Here is a 20,748-nt window from a genome sequence, read left to right as displayed (position 1 = left end):
GGAAAATAATTAGGCCACTTGGACCCCAAATCTATCTCATCATTAAATCTGAGCTTCTCTTCTATGCTTGTTCCCCTTAACTCACATTTCCCACATCTTTCAAAACTTTATCTACTTCCTTCTAAATAATGTGGATTAATCTAGATTAGAGAATTGTAAAGATTTACCATTCTCTATGAGAAGTCCGTATGAACCTCACTTTTATGTGACTGTCTTCTTATCTCCTAATCCCTTCATTTTAGGTTCTCCCTCTGTGCTCCTCTGCTTGCCCTTTCTTCCATGGACTTCTACCCTCTCCTATCTGATTCCCACTTCTCAACATCTATCCTACCATTACCCTCAGGATCCTACATGTGTCAAAAAAGATCACTCCTCATTCTACCATAATCTACAGGATAAAGATCTTATTTTTTTCAGGCAAATCTCTCTTACCCAGGAATTGGCCTAATGCATCTCTTTTGGATAGCCTCTAGTGCCAGCATACCTTTTCATAAAAACAGGGACTAAAACTGTGCACAGTTCTCTTGGTGTAACCTCACCAGCACCCTGCACAATTGTAACTGTATGCTGTACATCCCTACTTTTAAACCCCAGCACTCCTGCAATGAAAGTCAATATGCTATTTGCCTCCCTAATTTCTTGCCAACTTTTTGTGATTCATGAATAAGAACATCTGCTTCCTTCGAAACTTCATTGATCTTTATTCTTTTTCCCATTTAGATACTAGTCTGCCTTTAGATTCCTCTGATTGGCATGCTCACAGAAACTATGAGAGTCTTATAGTTTCTACCATTCAACTTCCTTTGCTAGTTTGACACTCATTCACTCAACCTATCCCTATGCCATTGCAGAGTCCAAATACTCTCATTGCAACAGGCCCTTCCACCTACTTTTATCTCATCAGTATGTTTGGATATCTTTGTGCAAGTCAGAAATATACATAGTAAATAATGAAGGTCAGAAACTGATCTTTTGGGCACCACACAAATTACACCCCTCCAGCCTGGAGATGACTGGTTTATTCAGATTCTCTGTCTTCTTTGTGATAATCTTCAATTATACTGATGTATCTTTGCGTACCAGGAATTCTTATTTAATTTTCATTGAGCACATTTTAAAAAAAGCAAACCTCATATTCAAGTAAGCTTAGAATCGTATAAGGTTTCACTAATTGAAGAGAATGTGACATAGGCTATCACTTAGTCTGTATCCAACTGTTCGAAAGTGAAGACTTTTATCTTTGCAGATGTATATTTTACTGAATGGATGCAACAACATGGGCACTGGACAAATGTATATATTCAGAGAATTTGAAATACCGATCCAAAGTTAGAATTTAACGTGAAATTTAAAGAACTTAGTGAAATAAATCAAGATAGTGATCTAGTATTAGTCATGTTTGTTATAAAGCGTGTCTGGTTGAGTCAAATCCTTCAAGGTAGGAAGTTTTCCATTTCTGTCAGTCTGACACACACTAACAAATGAAATGGTGGCCCAGCAAATTCCACAGTTCAGAAATAGTAATGGACAGAAATTAAATGCAGTGAAGCCCATGAACGAAAGTAAAAGAAAAAATTACCTAAGCATGGATGAGTTGGGTCGAAGAGCCTGTTCTGCAATGTGTGACTCTTTAAATATACTTTGATAGTTTGGAGATGGGTTTCATATAGCAGATTAGCTACTATAACTAATAATATTGTTTCTCAAAATGTAAGCTTTGGAATTCCTTCAATAAGTTCAATATTTAACTAATCTGCTTCTTCTTTGGTCAGCTGCCATACTAATTATTCTTCAGTCATAAGACATTCTGAAATTACCCAGGAGGGCAATAAGCACAAAAGAAACAATGGCACTGATTATTGTGCTAAATATTATGTCAGTTTTCTGGAAAGATATGTGGCATAAAACTAAATTCTTTTCCATAATTATGATATACAAACAAGCCTATAAAACCCAATGTTCTAAGGTTGAAGAATAAGTACTTGAAGTACATTATACAGACCTGATTTTATGATGTTTTACCGGTGTACAGATCCCTGCTGGTGGTGAGAATGGTTGAAAAGTTGGCCAATTAATTTTGTATGCCCAACCCATCAGAATGCTGTAAATTGCAAAACATGATTTAAATGGAGTGAGGGAGGGGACAAGGATGGAGAAGCTTGCAGGAATGCTATCCTTTTGGTCAAACCAACTGATTGAATATTGTGTAAGGAATACATTGTATACAATGTACACATTGGGTAAGGAACCTATCAAAAGTTACGAAACTCAGGGTGTGGCTGTAGTTGCGTAATCTAATCATTTGCATTTGGTTTGACCAAGGATACTATTCCTAAAGCTCTAGTAGAGCCAAATAGGGGCATATGGTTCCTTGTGGGTGGCTCAAGAATATATCATTAAAGTGTGATCGTTGATCTGTCTTGGAGTTGCTTTCATTATCAACTTCATGTAGCTCAAATTATTACTCACTGTCATCTAACTGGTTGCAACCGATGATGTTGCAACTGATTTGGGCCATGTGATAGAAAGTATTTCTCATTAGAGTAAATGATTTGGTAATAGTTTGGAGACGTGCATGGCTGATAGAGAGATATAATGTGTTAGATCATCAGCCTGCATATGAAAAACATCCTGTGAAATATCCTTAACATTTTTCTCCTCTCACCTTAAACCTGTGCCCTGACCCGGAGAAAGATACAAGAAAATCCACAGATACTGGGGGGGGGGAGCTCTGATGATCTATTTTATCTATGTCTCTCATAGTTTTATATGCCTCAATAAATTCACCCTCATTCCACATTCTAATGAGAATATACCCAACATCCAATTTCTCCTTATAACTAAAGACTTCCATTGTAGGCAACATCCTGGTGAATCCCTTCTACACTCTACCTTCTGCTACTACTTTCTTCTTGTAGTGTGGCAACCAATATTGAGCACTTGACTCTCAGTCTAACTGATATAACTGCAGCTATAACAACCCAACGCTTATATTGAATGCACCAGTCTATGAAGGCCATCATTCTAAATCTCTTCCTGGTTATCCAGTCCTCCTCTACCACCATTTTCAGGGAGCTATATCACGGACAGACAGCATTCTAACTGGATGCATCACCATCTGGTGTGGAGGCTCCATTGCACAGGATCAGAAAAAGCTGAGGGCTGTAAACTCAGCCATCTCAATCATGGGCACTAGCCTCCTCGCCATCGAGGCTATCTTCAAAAGGCAATGTCCCAAGGACCCACACCACCTGGGACATGCCTTCTTCTCATTACTACCATCAAGGAGGAGGTACATGAGCGTGAAGACACACACTCAACATTTTAGGACCTGTTTCTTCCTCTCCACCATCGGATTTCTTGATGGTCCATGAACTCATGAACATTACCTTGCTATTTTGTTCTCTTTTTGCTCTACTTATTTTAAAAATATACTTCTTATTTTAACTTAGAGTATTTTTAATGTATTGTACCGTGCTGCTACTGAAAAAAAACAACATTCGCAGCATATGTCAGCGATAATAAACCCGATTCTGATTTTATGAACTTGCATGCTGAAGTATCTTGTTACATCAACAGTGCCATGGTCCCTGCCATTTACTTGACATATTCTAACAGAATTTGACTTTCTGAAGTGCATTACCTCACACTTGTCTGGAAGAAATTCCACCCGCCATGCTCCATCAAACTTTCCAACTGTTTTGTAACCTACTATGTCCTTAGCAACCTTCTTCATTATCAATGACTTCAACTTTATATCAGCTGCAAACATGAATCAGATTGCCAACATTCTGAATGAGTCGTTCTTATTTTATTGAAACAGGGTTTTAATTGAGTATACACCGGATCCGAAACACACTTGTGATTGGACAGATTGGTGGATGGGTGCTTTTCTGACTAGAAGTTTGAAGTAAGTGGTTTTTGTGTCACCAGCAAGCTTATTAATCAGATTGCCTGCATTCAAATTCAAGCACTTATTACAAACAACAGAGCTCCTAGCAACAATGCTTGTGGTAAGCCACATATTACAAACTTCTCGTTATACCAGACGATGATGCATCCAGTTAGAATGCTCTCCATGGCAAAACTCCCAGAAAATGGTGATGCAGGTGGACTAGATAATCAAGAAGGCATTTAGAATGGTTGTCTTCATAGTCTGATGTACTGAGTATCAGAGCTGGGTTGTAATATTGCAGTTGTACTGAGTATCAGTTAGACTGAGAATAATGTGTTTAAGACTGGTTGCCACACTGCAGGAGGGATGTAGTAACAGTAGGGAAAGTGCAGAAGAGGCTCACCAGGATGTTCCCTGGAACAGAAGTCTGTAGCTATAAGGAGAGATTGGATAAGTTGGGTTTACTCTCATTAGAATTAGGATAATGAGGGGTAACTTTATTGAGGAATACCAAATCATGAGGGGCATAGATAAAATAGATTCTCAGAGCATGATTTTTAACTCAGGATTAAGGTAAGAGGGGAGAAATTTAAAGAACATCTGACAGGATGTTTCTCACACACAGCTGCCACGGGAGATGATAGAAGCAGATCCAATTACGTACAATGTTTAATAGAGATTTGACCACATTCCTGAAAAGGAAAGGATTTGCTTAACATAGGCAAATGGAATCAGCGTAGCTAGCCATTATGGTCGCCATGGGCAAGGTTTTTGTGCTGTACGTTCCTATGATATATGATTCTAGGTTTAAGCTGAGGAATGAGAGTGTTAGAGGGGCCTGAGGGAAAATTATTAACACCCAGAGGAGAGCTGAAAGAGCCCATTTCTATATCATTTGATGATGACACCTCACATAGCTGACTGGTTTTGAATTTATGTCTAAAGCAAGGTAACTTTTTTAAACAGGCATTGGCCTCAGAACTCACAGCTCTGGGTTTAACAGCAATTACTATCCCTCAACCATCAAGCTCTTGAATTAAAAGGGATAACTACAATGCCCCAGCATTGAGATGTCTTCAATAACCAATGATCTCACTTTAAGAACTCTTTAGCTCATTATCTGATACTTGTGTTATTTATTGCATTTGCACAGTTTGTTGTCTGCTGCACGCCGGTTGATCTTTTACTGATTGTTTCTTATAGTTACTGTTCTATAGATTTGCTGAGTACGCCCACAGGAAAATGAATCTCAGGGCTGTATGTGGTGACATATATATATACTTTGATAATAAAATCTACTTTGAGCTTTGAACGGTGGTGAGCATTTCTCCACTACTGCATCTAACACATTATGTATCTATATCAGCATTGCATATCACCAAACTTTCCCAAATAATTTACTCTACTGAGAAATACTTTCTATCGTATGGGCCAATTTAGTTGCATCCTCATTAGTTGCGACCAATTAAATGAGAGTGAGTATTCATTTGAGCTCCATAAAGTTGATAATGAAAGCAACTCCAAGGTAGACCAATTTTCACACCTTAGTGATATATACTTGAGCCACCCACAAGCCACCACGTACCCTTATTTGACTCTAACAGAGAAATTACAGAGATTTATGATGTCAACTGCAGTATGTAGTGGAATTTTGTGAAGGCAGTTGAATGAAAACAATTTCAACAAACTACAACAAATTCAATAAGAAAAAGCAACCCCATCCATTCCCACCAGCCCTGGGGCTCAGTCTCTACAGTGTGTACCATCAACAAAACGCTTTGCCGATACTTATCTAGGCTGTTCTGACAGCTCTGTCCATGACCATAACATCTACAATCAAGGAGGGCAATAGTTCAGCCATGTGGGGTCACCATCCTTTGCGAGTTCCCCTCCAAGTTGTACGCATCATGACTTAGAAATATACTGTCACTGGAGTTAAAATTTAGAACAATACTGTGGAATTATCTATATCAGAGGTAATGTTGTGAGTCAAAAGGATGGCTCTTCACCTTTTTCTTAAGGATAGTTAGGAATGGGTAATACTAAATATTGATTTTTCAAGGATCCCCATACCACAAAATATAAGAAATCTGCAGAGGCATGTTAATGTGCAACTTGTTTGAGTTGTGGATTGACAAGAAGGAGTTTGTACATTGTCCCTGTCACCGCGTGGGTTTCCTCTGGGTGCTCCGGTTTCCTTCCACGGTCCAAAGATGTACCAGTTGGTAGGATAGTTGATCATTGTAAATTATCCAATGATCAGGCTGGGATTAAATTGGGTGGGTTGGTGGGCAGCAGGGGTCAAAGGGCCTATTATGCATTGCATCTCAATTAATAAATAAATAAATAAATAAATAGATAGATAGATAGATAGATAGATAAATAAATAAGTCCTGATGGATATCATCCAAGAGTCTTAATGGAAGTATTCAGTGAGCTGACCGAAGCATTTTTTCAATTTTCAAAAAAATATCCTGATTATGTTCCCTTTGTAAGTTCTATAGTCAAAGAGAGAGGGAGATAGAAAGCAAGAAATTACAGACATGTCAGTTTAACATCTACCATGGGGAAAATGTTAGACACCATTAGTAAAGGTCTCATTGACAGAAAAAAGCAGGGTAATCAAGCAAATTCAGCACCGTTTTGTGAGAGATAGATCATGCTGGACCAACTTACTGGAGTTATTTGGAGAAGTATTCCTCACTGTGGATAAAGGGGAACTAATGAATATACTATACTTAAATTTCCAGAAAGCATATGAGGAGCTATGTTGAAGATAATTGCAGAATTAAAACGCTTATGGTGTGGCACATAACAGTTTGGGATGGATGGAAGATTAATTAGCTGACAAGAGAGAAAGGTACTAGGCATAATAGATCTTTTTCCAGTTGCAAACTTGTAATGAGTGATGTATGACAGTGATTGATGTTGAGACTTCAACATATAAATGACTTGGATTAAAATATTAAATATATTGTTGCTAAATTTGACAAAGACAGAAAAATGAATAGGAATGTAAGTTCTGAAATTGATATAAAGAGGCTGTAAAGCAATATAAATAGAATAAATCAGTGGGCGATGATCTGACAGATGGCTAAGAATATGGAAAAACGTGATATTGTCCATTCTGACAAGAAAAATAAAATTAGAAAACATATTATCTACATGGTGAGAGATTATAAAGCTCTGATGGACAGAGGGATCTGGCTGTCCATTGCATAACTTGCCAAAAGCTAAAATACAGGGGCAACAAGCAATTTGGAGGCTAACTGCTGTCAGAATCCATGATCTCCAGCTGCAGATCGAATGACAGTTCTCTAAGGGTGGTGTCTTGTCATTCTCAGACTTGCCTTGCGTCCTGGCATTTCAGTATCTCCGGGTGTGGCCTGGAAAACATGCACCTTCAGGCTGCGGCCCCGTGGATGACCCGATTCCTCGCCGATGTCGCTGACTGAAGCATTGTGGGAGATTGAACCATCGAGATAGCAAGAGGCGCGCACTGCTGTTGGAAGAAGACCTCTGCACTTGACCGATCCTCTCTCTCTCTCTTTTGAAGGTGAGTGAGACCCTGTTGGTCCTCGAGTCGGGGGACGCAGGAGATTGTAACATCGAAACAGTGAGCTGCTGATCTACCTCTCTCATTGGTTACAGGAGCAACCTCTCTCTCCCTTGCTAGTGACGAAGTGCCTGAGGTAGTGAGGAGTTGGGGTTGACTGTAGTTTTTGATGGACTCGAGATCATGATCTCTTTGGGGGCTTTGCTATTGCTTGCATTGTGGGGGGAGGGGGTTTGTGCTTCTGTTGGAGCATGGGGGAGGGGAGGGGAGCTTTGGGGGTTCTGATGTTTCTGTTATTCATTCTTTGTTTTTTCTCTGTTTCGTGGATGTCTGCAAAGAGTAAGGATTTCAGTTTGTATACCGTATACATTCTGTGAGATTAAATTGAAGCACTGAACTACAATGTTCTGGTTTATCGCTAGGGGAATTGAGTACAAAAGTAGGAAGGATGTTGGTCAATTATATTTGGCATTGGTGAGACCATGTTGGGAGTACTCTGAATCATATTGGTCTTCTTATTTAAGTAAGGACGTAAGTGCCTTGGAAGTTTTCTAAGGAATGCTTTGTAACTGATGCATGGATAAGGAAGATTGTCTTATAAGGAATAGTTGGATAGTTCAGGTTTGTATTTGGTGGAGGTTTAAGAGACTGAGAGTGAACTTATTTGAAGCATATAAGTTAATAACGAGTTTGGATGTGTGGAGCATATTTCCTCTTGTGAGAGAATCTAGAACAAAGGGTCACTATTTGAACTAATCATTGCTCATTTAAGACAGAAATAAGAACAAATTTGTTCCCAGCTGAGGCGGAACATTGCATTCGTAATAGCCATAGGATCTACTTCAATAACACAAAACTACTATGCCATGCTAATGGCCTTTGGGATCGACTGGTGAAGGAAGCCATTGAAATAAGACTAGAGAATAAGAATTTTAATGAAAATGAAGTTTTCGCTCTAAGTAAGAACGGGAATTCGATTGTAAACAAGGTGGGACAGTGGAAACCTGATTGGTTGAGAACTAAACAATCAGGAGGGATGGACGATGGAGGTATATATACCACCAGACTGCACATACCCAAGCATCATCCCTGATGAAAATGGCAGTTTGACATTGAAGCGTCGGTTAAAATCGATACCTGTACCTGGCTAGAAGCCCGAGAAGAGTTTATTCGTCATAAACCAGGAAACAACTAGATAGTTTTTTTGTGTTCCCAGAGTGTTGTGAGAATTTGGGGGTCTTTTGGAATGAAGAAGTCAGACCCTTCAAATATTTTTAAGGTAGAGATAGACAGATCCTAGTTGTGAAAGATTACTGAGCTAGTTGAGAATGCTGAGATGAACTTACAAGTGGATCAATGCAGATCTTATTAAATGAGAGGCCTACTCCTGCTAATTCATATGTTCATAATCCTCATTCTATTTAAGGGATTTGTTTTGGAAAAGTCTGGATAATGTCAAATATGATTTCCTTGAATAGCAGAGTAAGCTTGAGAGACAAGTGTCCTTGTTCTGTTCCTAATTTAGATGTTTATGTAATTGTCTCTACTTTTATTACAGGTCCAGTTGAGTTTCTGGGCAATAATGACTGTCCACGTTACTGTTCAGGATATTTTTGTTCATGGTCTCAGTGATAGTGATTCTATTTTTGTGCCGGGTAAGAGGTTAGACTCTTTGTTTAACCTCTTGCACTGCTCACTCAGCAGTGAGTTTCCAGGGAATATTTTTTACAAAGGGCAGCATAACTCAATGACTCACACTTGTTTCAGTGAAAATTTCTTCTTATTGTAATGGGGCAGCTTTGCAAATTAAATATGATTCACTTTGACGAAAGCACATTTTATCATCAAGATAAAGCCGTACATTGGACAAAGTAGTACATTATTTATCTATTTGTTGAGATACAATGCGGAACAGGCTCTTCTGGCCCATCAAACCGTGTTGCCTAGCAACTCTCAATTTAACCCTAGCCTAATCATGGGACAATTTGCAATGATCAATCAACCTACCAACTGGTATACCTTTGGACTGTGGGGAGAAACTGGTGCGCCCCACACCGTCACGGGGAGAACGTGCAAACTCTTTACAGGCAGCAGTGGGAATTGAATCCAGGTTACTGGTTGTCTAAAGCATTGTGCTAACCACAAAGCTACCATGCCATCCTCAGTTTTGCTTTCGTACAACTCTATTATTTGCAGTATTATTTCCAACATTCGCAGTACCATTACCAAAAAGCTGCTGCACAAATAGTAATTGTGTTTAGTGTGGATTCTAAGCTGGAAGGAAGATATGAGTACAAACTGGATGCTTTTCTCGTTTTACAGCATTTGGCATCATCTAATATCTAAGATTTTGTTTCAGGCCAAATCTATTATGTTTACAGCATAGCTCTGAAACTGGACTTTTTCCAGATTCACAGCTTGTCATTAAGAATGGCACAAACTAATCTCTTGTAAAGTTGTACTGAATAATAGTGATGCACCATCAATAACTCTCGGAGATGGGAGGCGAACGATAGGCTTTTATTAGCTGCAAGAGACCACGATTAGCAGCAAGAGACCACCACACAACATCCTGGAGACTGAGGGAGGAGCAGTGCCTCCAATCGTCTTTATACAGGGGTCTGTGGGAGGAGCCACAGGAGCAGTCAGCAGAGGGGCGTGTCCAGACAGGTATATGTAGTTCACCACAAATAGTTTCTATTTTATGCTTTTATATCAGCTAGACTATCATTCTCTTGTAGATTTACAGGTAAACTACAAAGTATAAAAGACTTATAAATGTTATTATTTCTAGAAACATGCAATCATGAAGACTTATTAAAGTCATTTTTTCATTTGGGTGATGCAATATTGTAGATTAGAGTGGAAATGCCAAAGACTTACAACATCACACTGAGCCATGCATCTCTCTTAGCTTTCTGAACCAGAAAGCTACAGAAAATATGAAAAGTCACCTTCACTTCTCATTATTTAACTCCATTTGTCTTCCACTAACAATGGTGTGTCTGTAGCATTTTGTCTTGAGAATCTTTCCTTTAAAAATAGATTTGCATTGAATGAATTGCACAAGAACACTTGAATTATTCCAAACAGTTCCTGCTAAGGTTTATGCTCCATTTAAGCCTCCTCTCACTCTACCTAACTTTATAAGTATTACTTTTTTTTCCCTAATTTATTTACTTAGCTTCCTCTTAAGTGCTATTCCTCTCAACTGCTTCCAATTCCACATTCTAATTCTTCACGTTCTTCACCACTGTCTGGATGAAGCTGTTTCTCCTGTCTTCTTAGTCAGATTAGTAATGAATATATACAGTATACATGATACCCTAACATTATGAAGTCATCTTCATAAGTCTGCACCTCAACCTTCTCTTTTCCAAAGTAGTGAATTTTTATAGGTTCTCATAACATTGCAAGCTCAGATATCATTGCTGTAAAACTTGTTTGCATCAATTCCTTTATTCTCTTCTCAACTCTGAACTGATTCTACAACCATTGGACTTACTTTCAAGAACTCTAGAATTCATCTTCTCAGTATCATTTATTTATTCATTTACCCAGTTTATCTTCTTTTGCATAATTTGCAAGAAAATTAATCTCAAGGTAGTATATGGTGATATAACCAAGTTCAAAGTAAATTCATTGTCAAATACATATACGTCACCGTAAACGACCCTGCGATTCATGTTCTTGTAGGCATTCACAGCAGAACAAATATATACAATAGAATCAATGAAAAACTACACGCAAAGACAGACAGAAAAAAAAATTAATTTATTTGGAACTTTTAACTTTTATTTTCCGGAGAAGTGAATGGATTTGTCATTGACTAAAGATGCAATAGGCAGGAATTAAGTTTCATAAGTTAAGCACAAAACTTTGCAAAGTTTTGAGAACCTATAAGCAAGGCATTAGCCTAACAGACTTTGATACCCATATGCACAGACTTGTCGACTGTCCTAGTAAATCTTTGCCCCTGTTGCAACAATCTCATGCTACCACATTATCAAGATAAATGTTTATTGTTAAGGATATTATTTATTTATTTAGAGAGACAGTACAGTAACAGGCCCTTCTGGCCCAACAAGCCTGTCCTGTCCAAGTACACCCAGATGACCAATTAATTTACTGACTCATACGTCTTTGGAATGTGGGAGAAGCTGAGGAAAGCCACGCAGTTATGGGAAGAATGCAGAAACCCCCTATAGACAGCTGCAAGAATTGAACCTGGATCACTGGTGCTGTAATAGCAGTATGCTAACAGTTACGCAACCATGACACCCCTACTAAACCACCTCCCCATCAGGAAATTGAATCCTAGGCTCCCATGCGACAGGCGGGAATAATAGCCACTATACTAGTGAGGAGGTGCGTAAAAGAAGAGCAGGAACAACACGTTGGATTTGTCGACACAGCTATTTACATGCCTCAGAGAAGCCGTGCAGTCAGTGAAGATATTCCTTTTGTACTCGCAGCTGTTATGACATAGTTCACTTTCTTTCTGAAACAGCCTTTCCTCACTCTCCCCTTATTTAAATCTACTACTGTCTCCTTAATGGCCAAAGTGTGTATGATTTGGCGGTTGCGCAAGCTCTTTTAAAAATATCACTACACCCCCCTGAGGGAAGTGAGGAGTGGAGGAGGTGGAGCAATTTCCTCCACATGAATCTGGATTGCGATTACTAATTCATCACATGGAGAACTATTGGCGTTCCAAATGATTGTCTGGCTCTATTTTCTTTTTTTATTATTAGTACAGATGTGAGAAGGAGTGAGAGCCAAACCTTCAAATCTGGCTCAAGTTTGCTTTATACTGCAAATGCCAATTTCAAAAAAACTTTCACATCAACACACTCAGCTGGATGGATTAACAGTGACTGAAACCGTGGAATTTCTTGGACATAAGCATTCTGAACACAGGAAAAAAAACCTCAATGGAATTTGCTAGCTTTTGCCATTCAAAAATAGAAAATATGTTTACTTCAGTTTACACAAGATAAATATGATAAAGTCCCCTTAATGGCCATTATTGCTGCTGATGTTAATGACTCCACATGGCTGACTAATTAAATACATACTTTAATAATGATGCTTTGGATTTTTATCCTCGTTTGCCCTTTGGTGCATAGTTTTCACTGCTTCTAAAACCTCTTTTGCACTCACAGTCCAGCCCTTGGCTTTTACTGCAAATTGATCAATGTAGTGAACTCTGCTTCACATTCTCTCTAAAATCTTCCTTTGAAATTTACTCATTACCAATGTTTCTGCTCTTCTCCCTCTCTCTCTTTCACTCTCATTCTCTCTCTCTCTCTCTCTCTCTCATCTCGTCCATTAATGTTTGTTACTCAACATTCCCTCACAAGCTTCTTGAATGTTTTCCACATGAAAGGCCTTATGTTCACTCAAATCCCTTGCTTTTGCTGACCCACTCCTCTCAGGAAAGAGGCTACACAGCATCTACACCAGGATCACCAGACTCAGAAGAAGTTATTTCCTCAAACGGTCAGGCTGATCAACACCTCCACACCCCCAACCTCACTACTTTTGTCAGAGTCACCTTATGTACAGACACTCCTGTGCCTAGTGTCAATTTATGTACATTCAATCTGCCTATGTAGAAAGGTAATCTTATGTATTTATATTTAGTCTGGTTTCTTATTGTGTTCTTTATGCTCATTGTGATTTTTTTATGCTGAATTGGATCTGAGATAGCAATCACTTTGTTCCCTTTACAGCTGCGAACTGAAGAATGACAATCAACAGTCTTGAATCTTGAAATAATACTCAGTGTTATCATTTTCTTTCAATCCAGCTGATAAAATTCTATCGTGATCTTTGTTCATTTTATCCAATCATCAATAATGCTATAGAGGCATTAGAAACGGTGTACAGTCAATGTCCACCTAGTGGCTACTTTATTTGATACCCGTTGGTGGGGTCTGCTGTGGTTGTAGCCCATCCACTTTGTTCAGAGATGCTCTTCTGCTTAACTCTGTTGTAACACTTAGTCATTTGAGTTGCTGTAGCCTTCCTGTCAGCTTGAACCAGTCTGGTCATTCTCCTCTGACCTCTCTCATTAACAAGACATTTATGCCCAGAGAACTGCCACTCGCTGGATGTTTGGTTTTGTTATTTTCACCATTCTCTGTAAACTCGAGAGGATGTTGTGTCCGAAAATCCCAAGAGATCAACAGTTCCTGAGATATTCAAGCCCCCCCGATTGGCAACAACAATCATCGCATGGTCAAAGTCACTTAGATGACTTATTCTCCCCTTTCTAACGTTTAGTCTGAACAACTGAATCTCTTGACTGTGCGTGCAGGCTTTTATGAATTGAGTTGCTGCCACATGATTGGCTGATTAGATATTTGCATTAATGAGCAGGTGTACAAGTATACCTCATAAAGTAGTCACTGAGTGTATATTGAACTTAGTGCTTCATAAAAATGAGATATTTGTACCAGTTAATTACTTTTGTGTTGCTGCTTAAGAAGGGAAGTGGTAAATTATCAACTGAGCATTAATTCTTATACTTAATAAATTTGATCCAAAAGTTTGTTAAAAGTCATAACACATGGAACAATCAATTCTTAAAGCTACTGTGTATCTCCATGTATATCATTACATTACAGAGCACAGAAACAGATAAGTTATATGACAAGTTATCAAGATGACAAACGGAATGTTGGCCTTCATTGCTGGTGGGATTGAACCTTAGGTCAAAGGGACTGCTGGTCTCTCGCTGGCAGGAGGTCCTCCCAGAGGCACTCCACTCCATCCGCTCCCTGTTATGCACGTCCACCAATGCCACCCCTCATGAGCGACTCTTTTCTTTTCCCAGGAAGTCTGCCACTGGGACCACCCTACCGGCTTGGCTGATGTCCCCAGGGCCAGTGCTGCTCCAGAAACATGCGAGGAGCAATAAATACTCCCCGATGGTTGAGAGGGTTCACCTACTTCATGCGAACCCCCAGTATGCCTACGTGGTCTTACCTGATGGGCGGGAGGACACGGTCTCCGTCCGCGATCTGCCGCCCGCAGGAGCACCAGACCCCTACCCCGAACACTCCACGGTGACTATGAACCCCGTACCCACTGATGTATATATATACCCACGAGACCCTGCACACACTCCCCTCTCAGCCGAGGCCCACGCGCACACCAAGCCCTACGCAGACTCCTCACGACACTCCCATACCGGGTGCCAGGCACACGCATGAGGGATTACTGATGCCTAACGGGCTGGCACCTCAAGTCAGGCCGGGTAAGCAGGGAGGTTATGCTGCAACTTTACAGGGTACTGGAGAGGCCACGCCTGGAGTACTGTGTGCAGTTCTGGTTTCCTTACTTGACAAAAGGTATACCGTCTTTGGAGATGGCACAGATGAGGCTCATTAGGTTGATTCCAGGGATGAGGGTTTTTGCCTATGAGGAGACTTTGTGCCGCTTGGGACAACATTCGCTGTTACTCAGAAGAATGAGAGGGGATTTTGCAGAAACATATAAAATTATGAAATTATAAATTAATAAGATAGCAGCAAGAAAGTTGTCGGTCTCCCCGTGACTTTGTGGGTTTCCTGCAGGTAGTCTGGTTCCTCTCACAGTCCAAAGACTACCGGTTGGTAGGTTAATTGGATATTGTAACGTGTCCCATGATTAGGCTCGGGTTAAATTGGGGGTTGCTGGGTGGTGTGGCTCGAAGATCTGGATGGGCCTATTTCACACTGATCTCAATAAAAAAAAACATAAATAAAACTAGGGGACATAGTCTCAAACTGCTTTTCATAGAAATTAGTGAATCTGAATTCTCTGCCCAGAGAACCAATAGAGGCTACCTCATTAAATGTATTTAAGGCACAGTTACCTAGATTATTGCATAGCAGGGTAATTAAGAGTTAAGGGGAAAGGGCAGGTATTTCGAGCTGAGTCCATGGCCACATCAGCCACGATCTTATTGAATGGTGAAGCAGACTCCATAGGCCAGATGGCTTAATTCTGCTCGCCTTTCTTATGGTCTTATATAAACTAGTTTACATGCCAGTTGCTTGAGCCACAGCTATGGTATAACTTGCGCTTCTGTTCAATGCTCATTAGAAAGGATGTGACAGGCATTGAAGGAGTACAGCGAAGATTTACTGGAATTATTCCAAGGATGCTGGCCTTTACTACAAGGTTCAATTGGAAAAGCTGGAATTGTCCTGGTGGAAGTGGAAATGAATGATGAAATCAGATCCGTACATGGTGAAAGCAGACTTGGAAGGAGATAATGGAACTGATTCAATTCCTCCTCTGCTTTTTATTAGAAGCCCTACAACTTCAAAACTATCACTGAGATCTGCCTTTGATATCCTGGTAGAGACAAGCTCCTCTCAGAGTATTTTAGACTATCATAGCAACAATTAATGTACACTAGACCTACATAAACTTCCATTCATTAATGGCTTTGGGAAACTTAAGACCTAGAAATGTTGCAATACAAATCATTTTAATTTTAAAAGCTCACTCTAACACTGTTAGTGAAAGTTACATATAGACCAAGAATTCCACAAAGCACTGTTGTCGGGTTTCCCCATGTCATGCCTTGCTGAAGGCAACAATGTCAGTTACATTGCGATGTTTCCTCGTAGCCCAGCTAACGCAGTCATTTCTCAATGGGACATACACAGTACAAGCAACACTCTTCCAGTAAAAGGGAAGTATTGCGTGTGAATGGATTCTTCTGTGAAGGAGATGGTGCAAATTCTCCTGAGGGACTTAGGCTGGTGAAAAATATTGCCTGTAGGAGGCGTTTTGTTTGTGTAAGGAGCATTATAGGGCTATTAAAACAAAATCTTCATGCCATCTTAAAAGTTTCTTTCACCAGGCAGTTAATCTGATCAGCCATTCTACTTAACTCTCCTGACTACACACCCCCTATCTATTATCTCAGTCACTGTACTGTAAACACTTTAAAACCATTTTTATAACATTGTTTACATTGTGGATTCATGCTGGATTTATGTAATTTGCACATCTTACTCCATATCCATTGTTAACATCTAACTTGTTTTTATATAAGCCATTATTCTTTAGAGTTATAGAATGTTGTTGCTTTTGATACACATTGTGCCAACACACCACTGTAGATTGTTAATACATGTTAATGTATATGATGAGTAAAGTTGGTCCTTGGTCCTTGATAAAGACCCTCTAATGCTGTGGCCAGATGTTGCTGATTGGAGATTGCTGAAGAAATCTCTTTGTGGACATGAGTGAGGTCCACGAACATCTCCAACCTGGGAAAACCCTGCAATGTGGGCAGGACTGGGACGTTCATCTGTACTGGTTTCCTCTCTCTGCTCGGTTCTGTAGTCTAAAGGAAAAGTAAATGGTTTCTTGTTTTTTGTAGTGGGGTTGGATACCCTCTCTAATGTGGCAATGCAGCAAATTGTAGGACATGGCTGCAGCACTGTGAAATGACTCCTGAGGCACAGAAGCAGTAAGTGACCATAATCTTCAAGTTACATGGAACTTCGGTTAGGCTGCACTTGAAGTTAGCAGTTCTGGTGATCCTATTCCAAGATGCATTTGGAAGCTTTGGAAAGGCCACAGAGGAGGTTTACTACGATGCTGCCTGGATTAAAGCGAATGAGCTATAAGAAGAGGTTGGATAAATTTGGTTTGTTTTGTCTGGAACCTCAGAGACTGAGGGGAGATCTGATAGAAATTCATAAAATTATGAGAGGTATGGTCAGAATAGACAGACAGAATATTATTCCCAAGGTAGAAACTGGAGGACATATATTTAACATGAAAGGGGGAGAGATTAGGGAAAATGCAGTGGCAAGTTAATAAAATTATGATGGATATAGATAGAGTGAATGCAAGCAGGCTTTTTCCACTGAGGCTAGGGGAGCAAAAAAACCAGAGGATGAATGGGGGAAAGTTTAAAGGGAACATTAGCGGGGGGAGGGGGGGGGGGCGGGTTCTTCACACAAAGAGTGGTGGGAGTGTGGAATGAGCTGCCAGATGAAGTGGTAAATGCGGGCTCACTTTTAACATTTAAGAAAAACTTGGACAGGTACATGGATGAGAGGTGTATGGAGGGATATGGTCCAGGTGCAGGTCAGTGGGACTAGGCAGAAAAATGGTTCAGCACAGCCAAGAAGGGCCAAAAGGCCTGTTTCAGAGCTGTAATGTTCTATGGTTCTAGGGTGCACAGTACTGTAGTAAATTTTTTTATTGCACTGAACAGCGGACAAAAAAAGAAACAAATTTCATGACCTACGTGAGAGATGACAAACCTGATTTTGATAGGTGTCTCTATTGTCGACTGAGAGTGGGAAGGGGCTGGGAGAGGGGAATCATAAGACACAGGAAGAGAATTGGGCCATTCAACCCATTGAGTCTGCTCAAACCCATACTCCTACCTTCTCGCCATATCCTTTGATCCGCTGACCGATCAGAGAGCAATCAACTTCCGCCTTAAATATATGCACAGACTTGGCCTCTACCGCAGTCTGTGGCAGAGCATTGCACAGCCTTGCTACTCTCTAGCTAAAAAAACTCCTCCTCACCTGTGTTCTAAAGGGTCGCCCCTCAGTTTTGAGGCTGTGGAAACCCCCACCACAGGAAACACCGTCTCCACATCCACCCTATCTAGTCCTTTCAACAGTTAGCACGTTTCAATAATGTCCCCCTGCATCTTTCTAAGTTCCTGTGAGTACAGGCGCTAAGCTGTCAAACGCTTCTCGTATGTTAACCCCTTCATTCCCGGAATCATCCTAGTGAACTTCTTGTGGACTCTCTCCAATGACAGCACAGTGGTTGGGAAAAGGGGAAGGGAGCAGGAAGCTCCAGAGAGATACTCTGTAATGATCAATAAATAAATTGTCTGGAATCAAACGACCTTGCCTGGTGTCTCAGGGCTGGGTGTGAATCCACCTGTGCCACCACACCCCCCCCCCCATCTGCCCCGGCACTCTTCTCCACCACCTGTCCCACACTCAACCCACAGCGCTCCGCCCTTGCCATTCCCAACATCCTTTACTCCCGCCCAGTTTACAAAATCAGTCTCCTCCACGCTGACACATACGGTACAGTGCAAAAGTCTTAAGCACCCTAGCCATATATATGTACCTATGATTTTTGAACAAAACTGTAGCTGTAGGGAGTGGAGAGATATAGAACATGAACAGGCAGAAGAGATTGGTTTAATAGAGCATTGTGCTCAGTTCGGACTTTGTGGGCCAAAAGGCCTGTTCCCATGATATACTGTTCCATGGTCTGTCTCACTGCGTACAAATGTTGCATATGGCACCACTGCTGACAACGTTTGGTGGAATTTTATATCAGCAAAGAAAGTGCTAGCAAGAATTAAAATCCCACCAACAAATAATGAGATTAGTTTCCTAGTAAGTGCTATGACACTCAAAATGAGGAGGAATTTCTTTCGCTGGAGGGCAGTGAACCTGTGGAATTCTTTGCTACAGATGGCTGTGGAGGAAAGTCACTGGGAATCTTTAAAGTGGAGATTGATAGGTTCTTCAGGAGTAAGGGTGTCAAAGGTTATGGGGAGAAGGCAGGAGAATGGGTTGAGGGGAATAATAACTCATCCATGATAGAATGGCAGAGCTGACTGGATGGGCTGATTAGCCTCAGGCTTATGGTTCCATTCCAAGTTCTACAGATTTTCAGCAGCACAGCAACATTGCTTTAAGTTGTGTGAATAAACTAACCCAAAGTCTCCTATTCCTCTTGAGTATCATATCTTAACCACATGTCACTTCACAAATTACTCATACACTATTTACTAAAATATGCTTTTCTAAAAGTGATCTGCTCAATTTGCAGTTGAATGAATCAACAAAATCTGCGTTCACCATCTCTAGGGAGCCTGTTCTTTTGACTTATTATGTATTATTTACCAGCAAGAAGTCAATCATATTTTTAATGAGAAACTCTACCTGATTTAAAAATAGCAGATAAAAATTATTCCTAGCCAGTTTTATCACCATATGTTACTTAACTTTGAATACACGGTATGCCTTCCTGTTTGTATCCTGAGGTGAGAGGTTAAGATGAGAAATTGGAGAGAGTGGGTGATTGAACCGTTGATTTTCCTTTGAAATGTATTCTCACATTGTCATACCATCATAGTTTCTTCACATGTTATTTACAGTAAAAGAAACCTACAAAGTGTGTTACTTGTGAATCTGTTGCACAGACGCAACAGTAACAGTATTTTGCTCCAAAATTTCTGGAGGATTTAAAACATAACCGAGACACGAACATTAATTACTGCCTGTATTGAATGTAGATAATAATTAGTTAAAATATCCTTTAAAATTTTGTAATTTTTTGGATTAGATTTTCAATAAACTTTGTGCATTTTGCTCTGGTGAATTTTTGTAATAAGTTACATATTCATTAAATTGAAAAATGTTAGTAATCTCAATGAAATAATTTTACATTTTTCAGTTGTCCTGGATTTGCTGCTATTGTTCATCCTAAAGCAAGTGCCTATGGTTAGAAACCGTTCGATAAAAGCTAGTTAGGCATCTTGTACACAATGAATCCTCAAGGACATCATTGTTAATTTACCATGCCAATGTAGGCATTCTAATGTTATAAATCATTTAAAATGAGTTGCTAATTCTCAAATTAAGTTGTTGCAAATTCAGGAGATGTTGCTTATGATTGTACAATTGTAGGGCAATGCTTTTTACTATGCTGTAGGCATTGTACTCAGCACTGTCCTGAGCTTAAACTAACTGTCACAAATATGGATCAGGCAGCACAGCAGATATGGCAATTGCACTTGTGAATATGCATGTGTCAGCTAATTATTATTTCATTGTGATAGTATTTAACTCCATTCATTCCGTCGTAGTATTTGTCGAGACTTGGACACAGCAACACTTCGCTGCCTGCTTGCATTCCGCCTTGCCTGAGAAATTGGACTGCCGAGTCAACTGACTCTGAAGACGAGTGGTATTCGTTTTATTCTTAGTAGTCCTTTTCAGCCGCAGTGTAGGTCTCGTTTTCCATCTGAGTATTTTAGTTAATGGCCCTGTTTGGCCTAGCATTTTATTGTTTTCTTTTCCCTTTTACACTGTTCACATTAAAGACTGTGAACTATCGACCTGCTTCAGTGTCTCTCACTCCGCACCATATCTGAACTGGGTGACACTAACGGTGACAAACAGAAAAGACTTATGGACTGAAACACAAGAAGTTTGATACACCCTCAATATTTGGTTAGTTCATTCTAAACACCTGGAAATCTTAATTTTTTTTCCTCTCTCTGGCCTAAATT

General features: G+C 40.0%; 1 long non-coding RNA gene across 1 annotated transcript; it reads left to right on the top strand.

Annotated features, from left to right (window-relative positions):
- The first annotated feature begins 3,833 nt into the window (after window positions 1–3,833).
- Window positions 3,834–20,455, top strand: LOC140731700 (uncharacterized). The gene is made up of 3 exons (XR_012099900.1): window positions 3,834–3,910; window positions 7,240–7,451; window positions 20,323–20,455. It is a non-coding gene; the product is annotated as an uncharacterized lncRNA (long non-coding RNA).
- Window positions 20,456–20,748: the final 293 nt, after the last annotated feature.

The sequence above is a fragment of the Hemitrygon akajei genome, chromosome 8 (assembly GCF_048418815.1).
Source record: "Hemitrygon akajei chromosome 8, sHemAka1.3, whole genome shotgun sequence".
Lineage (NCBI taxonomy): Eukaryota > Metazoa > Chordata > Chondrichthyes > Myliobatiformes > Dasyatidae > Hemitrygon > Hemitrygon akajei.
This window is presented reverse-complemented; position numbering and strand designations above follow the sequence as displayed.